The following is a 7,809-nucleotide window of genomic DNA, read 5'->3' as shown; positions in this document are numbered from 1 at the left end:
CAATTGGAAGTTACAGCTTATTAAACTGAACATCATAGGACCAGTTTACTGCAGCTGACTACTTCACTTTAACCATCCCACCAGACACCTACGCTGTGCCTCACTCTCTCTCGCACACACCCCTCGCATCTGCAGAGCACGAGGCCTAGCCTTCACCCATCCCACAATCAAAACTTGGAAAGGCATGCCTCTACACATAAGAGCCTCCTCCTCGCTTCCGGAATTCTACAAGAAGTTGAAGACCTGGCATTTCAACTAACACCCAACAGACTACCTACACACCAGCTCTAGCACCTGGATTCCCTTCCGGTGACAAAGCCATGCTTTACAAATCCAGCTAACATAACATAACAATAAGGTTACTTCAATAAGAGGTAAGACTTGCAGTAGCGAACAACAAATTTCAGAGTTTTTCATTACCAAGACATGTAAAACGTATCTACCTTTTTTAATTCACTGCATCCTGCACTCTGGGCCTCCCCTAGGGGTAACTTATCTGTATTAAAAAGAAAGGTTTGGGCCTGGCAAGAAGTTTATCTTGCAAGGTGAATATGACAGTTTAAATTGGCACACATCGAGTCGCGATGCGGCGAGCGCAAGGTCAGTGGTTTTCTTTCTTTAATGTTATTTTCCCACACCCTTGTCTGTCGACTCTTCCCCACCCTGCCCCCCTATCCCACCACGCTTGCCTGTAGCAGGCACTCCTGGTGGTGTTAACTATCCAAGGCAAATCAGGATTTGCCTTGGATAGTATCCCAAAGTAACATAATGTTGAGCTGAGTACTTTGCTTTGCATCGTGGGGGCATTCCAAAGCTGGTGCATGGACGTTCCCATGCAAATACCCATGGGCTTTGACAGAAATCCCTATCTACAAATATTGGTAGACAGGAACTTGGTCCAAAATCTTATGTTTCCTCCTCAAGGCAGGTGTAACACGAAGAAAAGTTTTCTTTTCTTCTCATTTCTCCAAATTTGCATGTGTGCTGCATTGCACAGTGGAAAAAACCTAAAAGCGTAGTTTTTGTACTGGAAGAGACACCTTCAAGTACAAAAGCCATGCATCAGAGAATGCACACACCTTAGCACCCTGGGGCAACAGTTGGCGCATGCCAAATGTAGACATGGCATATTTTTCTCTTTCCTTTTGATGTAAGGCAGTGTAGCAGCTTTGGTGCTGCATTGCCTTGCTTCAAATAATAGTAAATCTAGTCCTCAATCTCACACACTTTCACTCACTCCCTGTCACTGACTCTCACTCACTTTCACTCACACTCGTGCTTACATCACACATATGCAAACTCTCTCTCTCATATAAACATACTCTCACCCATAAGCCCGCACACAGCATACATTAAAAAACTTTTTTAACTATCACAGCTACCGCCAAATCTCCCGTTCAGCTCAGTGCACTGCATTTTATATTAGACTATTACCATAATATTCACTGTTAGTGTAATAAAAAATGGGCAGAAAATAAGGAATGCAGAGCTGCCTCTCTAAGGCCAGGGGTCGCAAAGGCAGTGCCAAGCCAAGGCTCACAAGGGGAAAGCCATGGGATGCAGCTGCAACTCCTGGCGACTCCTAAAGGGTGTCCAAGCCACAAATGCAGAAAATTGTTCAGAAAGATCCAAATCTTTACGCTGAGTGTGGCAAATGACAATCACCGATGGAGATATGATATATTTACGTATCGGAACCAGCCTTCTTAATCCATTAGTCTGTTGTTGTGTCATTCACATTTGTCTTCCACTCACTACAGCATACAACATGGGGCAGTGGGTCAGCCCAGTTCAGCTATTGGCTAACTTCACTGCGAGTGATGGCATTCTGATCTTTCACAACAAGCACATCTGCACTCAAAGTAGCTCCCTTCAGTGCCAGGGACCATTATGTCAATATCTGTTGTTTGAGGGGAAAAATATTTTTGATTTTAGCCAATCTTTCCTTTTTTAGGTCTCGCGAGAGACATTTTGTATGTGAGTTTTCAAAGTGCTGCTGGCTGGCCTAGCGCTTGCGTTCACGCGACCGTGCACGCGCGCTAGCCTTCAGCAGCGCTTTGAAAACTCATGCGTCATCGCGATCACTTTCGCTTTCAGAGCGATCGCGATGACGCACGCGCACACTCAACTCCCGCTACTCCCCCTCCCCCACCACATATCGCGTCTCCGGCCGCTCGCTCGCTAAGATTTCAGCTTTCACTCCCTAACAACTGGTGAAGTGTGCTGGGCTGTAAGCATCGATTAGAGCATGTACAGCTGAAATGGGCCGGCTGACTTATGTCTAGGAGCGCTCTTTTCTTTGCTGATTCCCAACAGTCACAAAATATGGCATTTTACGGAGAATAACTGTACAGTTCCCATCACAAAAGACTTTTTCGCTTTGCATTCATGGTTTTATGCAAATCATCCGAGTTCTAATCTGCAGAGGTCGTGCTGAGGTTTGCAAACAGCTAAGTGCACCCTGTGTTTAGTCTCGTGCTGTCATTGGTTAGTTTTGCACGTTTTTATAATTCAGTTTTAAATCTCCTGGATTCAACTTTAGTTGGTAGATACTGGGTGACGAACTGAGGTCGTCGTTGTCATATAGTTCATGTGCTCGCTTTTTTGGGGCGTTTTATTCATCAATGCGTTTGGCATTAAGTGTTTCGCAATCTGCAGATGTATTTAAAGAAAGGTGCCCACACTGTTGTTTTCAAAGGATGCCTTTTCACAGTCCTTAGTTTATGCTCTTATACTGCCCTCTTATGGATAACTTATTGTGTCTGTGCACATCGATCACTCGCAGTTTCGTCACTTTCACAGACTCCGGTGCATTTGGCACCTTTTCAGGACATATTTGAATTTTGGTTTCCTACAGCAACGGCGAAGAATGAACCTTTTTTTGAAATGTTATCATTAAATAACGACTGGACACGTGCAGGAGCTACAAGGTGACCTGTTATTGACGCAGAAATTTAAGCATCTCAAATGATGACAACTTAACAAAAAAAAAAATGGCAACCCTAGGAAAAAAAGCTATTACTGTCCGAGTTGAAAAGAGGCATAAAACAGTTTGTGCAATGATTCGGCTGTAGGTTTTATCCACTGCTGTCACATACTTAAGGCACCAAATAAAATGCAGCGCCTTGGGAATAGGCCCCATGTGCAGGAGACCCATACACGAGGAATCTCAGCACTTCTCACATGCTGCTGTCTGACATCCACGGCTAGGGCTGGAACCCATATCTATTGTCCAGTTTGATTGCCTGAATCAAACTGATTTACAGCAAATCCATCTGAGCTTTGATAAATCTATTACAGTTTCATTTCACTGATTTCATTAACGTGAATAAAACCAGCCATGCTTTCTGCATAACTGCCTTTTAATGGCTTGGCCCTGTCACCTGCCTGAATATGAATCCCCCTGACTTATTGCTCCACAGAGGGAACGAGTAATGGGTATTTGAATGTGATCAGCACAGTACAATGCAATTAAGGAAGCAGTACTGCTCTGTGCCTTTAATCCTGAACTAATTTGAATTGCAGTTTGATAGCACAGTGAATCCTGCATAATTATGTAGGGTGCATATTAAACTCTGTGACAAACCAGGGAGGCTTTTTACCATCACAGCTATGGTAGACAAGTGAATGCTGCAGTCAGATAGCCAACTGCTGGACTGAGAGCTCAATTAATAGACAGCCAGTGACAGCAGCAGGCTGAGAATAAAAACTGGTGCAAAAACATTGTTGACAATTTCATGTATGGAGCACGTGCTTTGGAGATTTAATTAAATGGCAATTGCAAGTTTTATTTTCCTTGCCTATAAAGCGCTCCGCTGCACCAGGCATCCAGTCCCTTAAAAGGCTAAATGTATTTCATGAATCACGTTACATGTTTTAAATATGCAAAAGTACACTAATAGGATGTATATTTTCTTAGGCATTCAGAGACCGAGAGACCTGTGATGAACTCGGGATTGGCTGGCCCATTTGGGCTTTAATACTAAAATGCCTGGCAGCTGAGTTGTAAATCTGGAGTCCTAGTCACTATTAGACATTTTTAGGTCTCGCCTGACCCAGCGCATGCACTGGTCGGGCGAGACTTATTGAGAGGGCTACAAAAAGTGCTACCAGGCCAGCCTTGGGCTACAGTGCATGTGCGCGGGCGCACACGCCGCACTTTACCGCGATTACTTTCGCGGCCCCACGGCCGCTTTGATCGCGATCAATTTCACTTTCGCGGCCGCATGCCCACTTGGCATAGCCAATAGGTCTTGCTTTTGGGACCATATAAGTATTTAGTTATGCAACTGTTGCATGGCTAAACACTTATAAGGTCCCAAAGGCGAAACCTATTGGCTATGCCAATGCTTGTTTATATTGGTGAGGACCCAGTAGCCCCAACAACATTAATGTTTTCCAAAAAACATGACAAAACAAGCATTGACGAACCTAATGGGCCGGCATGAAATGCCACATTTATTGGTGTTGCCAATGCTTCTTTAATCCATGCTGTGGAGAAAAGCCTGAGTGAACCATAGTGCATTGTTATATAAAAATGTCTGTAGCGTAGCTCATTAGCCAAAATGTTTCAAACGTTATCTTAAAGGCATAGGTGGTCAACGCAACAAAAACAAATGGGGGCATCCTATTTTAAGACAGTGCTTCAAGAGAAGCTGTGCGATTAATGCATTAATCGGAGAACTTGGGTCCATGCCTTCCATTGTAGATAGTGCACAGTAAAGATGTCACACAAATGCCAAAGGCCATTTATCCAGTAACCACCCAGGATCAGCATCATGTGACAATCAGTAGGCATTAAAGTCTGCAATATAGTTGCCACATCCTAGGTGGTAGGTTAGAAGAAGGTAAAGGTGTTTGTATTGGGCGGGGGGAGGAGTTACCTACGAATGACTCAAGAAACAGGAAGCATTTAAACTGGAGGTGTGCATATTGGCTCATGTGGGAGAGAACCAAGTTCAGCAATCACGATAACGTCTTTTCTAAATGTTGGCATTTTGCGATGTGCCGATTGTATTCGAAATGTAGTGTAAGACCACAAAATAACACGAGACAGAGGACAATACAATTATGGCCTAAAACAATGCAACCCCCCTTTAATTCTATGAGCCTGATTTAGAATTGGGTGAACTGGTTACTCCGTCGTAAATATGATTGATTTGGTATCTGCCTTATTACAAGTGTCATAGGATATAATGCTCTTATCATAAGGAGGACAGGATTTCCATCCCATTTGTGACAGAGCAACCATCCGCTAATCTCTAAATCGGGCCCTATCTTAAGGCAGTATATTTCCTTGTGAGAACTTGGGTTTTGCTGTTAGATTGGCCTAGAAATAAAGTGCTAAATGTTTTGCAAGCTGATTTCCCGTAGTAAGGTATTATTCCTTCAACTAACCTGAAGTAGGCGCCAACTTTTCTTCAGTTCAAGAGAGTATCCCAGAGCTCAATGAGTCTGACATCAAAGTGTTTTCTTAAGGCCTAATACTTGAACCCAGGACTCCTGAAATGTTTACCAATGTTCTCACTAGGGAGCTGGTAAAAGGATCTCACACTCACCCAAGGTATTGGTTGAGGTTGTAGACTTTGGGCCTCATTTAAAGTTTGGTTAAGCAGAAGCTCCACCATAAATCAGGACCCCCTCACCCGCCTCCAGAAAAAAGAAAATCATAGCCTCCAAACTATTCAGAGCAGGGGAAATGCGTGATAAGATTGCTGGAGCCTCATCAGGCTCCGCCTTTATGAACCTTTAACACGGCAGTCCGCCCCACAGGGACATTGTAGCACCTGTTGAAAGTGGGGGTCACTGTCCATCTGAGGGGGGTTCCCAGTATAAGGGGGTTCTTAGTGTGCTGTGACGCTTATACTACAGGATCTGCTTATTTGTGCTCTATTGTTGTATGGGGACTGGAAGAACCAATAAAGTTGCCTTGATGTAGACAAATTCCTTTTTTATTCCCTGTTCTCCCAGTTTATGTCTATCGTGCTAGGCAGGCATAGCCGATACAGGCTAGGCATGCAAGGCATGTAAGGCATATCAGATATATCAGCAGCAAAAATGTAGAATAGCTTTCATGCCTTTGGAGAAACTACCTACACATTGAAAGTGTTTAATTTTTGCATTTAAAAAACAAACACCTGGTTTAGAGTTTATTTCCTCAATAGAAAACCATTTGGCACACGCTTAACAGACCTTTGCCGTGAAGGGAGCAGCGGTGGCTTCATTCACAGCACAGAGATCTCCATCAGGGAGGTGAAGCTCTCAGGAGGGCACACGCTCTCCCACCGCGGTGGCAAAGTCCTTGGCCTCCAACTATATGGGAACTTCTGGGTCATCCACCAGTGTCTAAATGGAGCCCTATATCTCCTCTTCCTTTATCAAGGTTACTCCTAGGTAGTTTAATGAGAGGGAGCTGAGCTGCAACAGTAGATCTAAAAAAAGTTGTTGTATTTTGGGACTATAGAAGGGGAAGTGCTGAGCGTTCAGCGGATGTTGTAAATCCAGATGGTGACCTTTCAAATTTGGGTCTTACAAAATGATCTCTTCCCAAACCTCTAAGGTAAGGTTTTTCAACATTTAGGAGATGGGAGAGAAAACACACTGGTCAGTGCACAGATGAAAGTTTTCAAGTAATGAGGTTGATTGATTTATCAATGTTCATGGACGGCTGGTTCAGATAGAGGTGGTCTGTACACCTCAAAGAACCAGCACTTATGTAACATGTCAGCTGTGCAGAGGCTTTTGATGGACAAGGCTGGATTCTCAAACACCCTTTGCCACATCCCTTCTTCTTTCATATGCTCTATTAGCAGGTCATATTTCATAGTAGTGGCAGGTCATTGAGTTTAAGGGTCTAGCTTTCTATTTTACTGAGTTGCTGTACGGGTGCAGCACATTTTCTGTGGTCTCTAGCCCTTCTGTCCTGCTGCACAAACAAATACACTACATACACCTGGATCTTGCTATTCTTTCAGCTTCACTGTCTCAGGGCATAAAAGACAGTGCATCTCTTGGCACTCTTTGCAGTGTTATGTCAACACATGGCTAGAGTCTGCTGCTTCCATAGAGGAAATAGTTTTTCAATTGATAGTGATGGAATGTCATAGTCAAGAACCCTTGACTGAGAAGTATAGGTCAATGGCATAAAGTGTTTATTGGCTGAAACTTAGAATGCTTGAACTCTAGAAAGATGTTTTTTCTGCACAATCGGGGTCCAAATAGGCATCCCAGAAAGAAGAAGCATGATTCTAAAAACACGACACTGGGTTTTAAAGTAGATCCTTTTTGGACCAGCAGCAAATGGAGAGATCGAAGCTTGGCTGACGTCTGATAAATGGCTATTAGATGATCAAAAAGGACTCTGCCTGCTCTGTGCGGAAAGTGTTGCTGTTTATTTATGGAATATTCAGGAAGACCAAGATTTGACCCATTAAAGCACGACGTGCTTATCTCTATTTCTGCTGTGTCTCACTTTTGGGCTCTTTTCAAATCAGACCTTTCATGGTACCTTTTAAGTTTACAGGAATGACCACTCATTTCATGGCAGATGAGCTCTAATCTACAATCTCCTAATTGTTGAAAGGTTCCAGGCAACCATATTACTTTTATTCACTGACTTCTGATCCCTCCACATGCAAAGTGAAGCAATTCAAAGCTTTCTCTCCTGTGCAGACACCAAATGATGGGCCTGTGCTCTTTTGAGGAGCTCACTCACTGCATCTTTGGTCTTCATTCATCTTTGTGAAAGGCCTCCATAAGCACAGCTGACATCTGTGTAGTTTATCATATTTTGCCAGGATGCCCAGCAGG

Source organism: Triturus cristatus, chromosome 1_1, assembly GCF_964204655.1.
Source record: "Triturus cristatus chromosome 1_1, aTriCri1.1, whole genome shotgun sequence".
In the NCBI taxonomy this organism is placed as follows: Eukaryota; Metazoa; Chordata; class Amphibia; order Caudata; family Salamandridae; genus Triturus; species Triturus cristatus.
The sequence above is the reverse complement of the archived record's forward strand: the minus strand, read 5'-3'. Positions refer to the sequence as shown.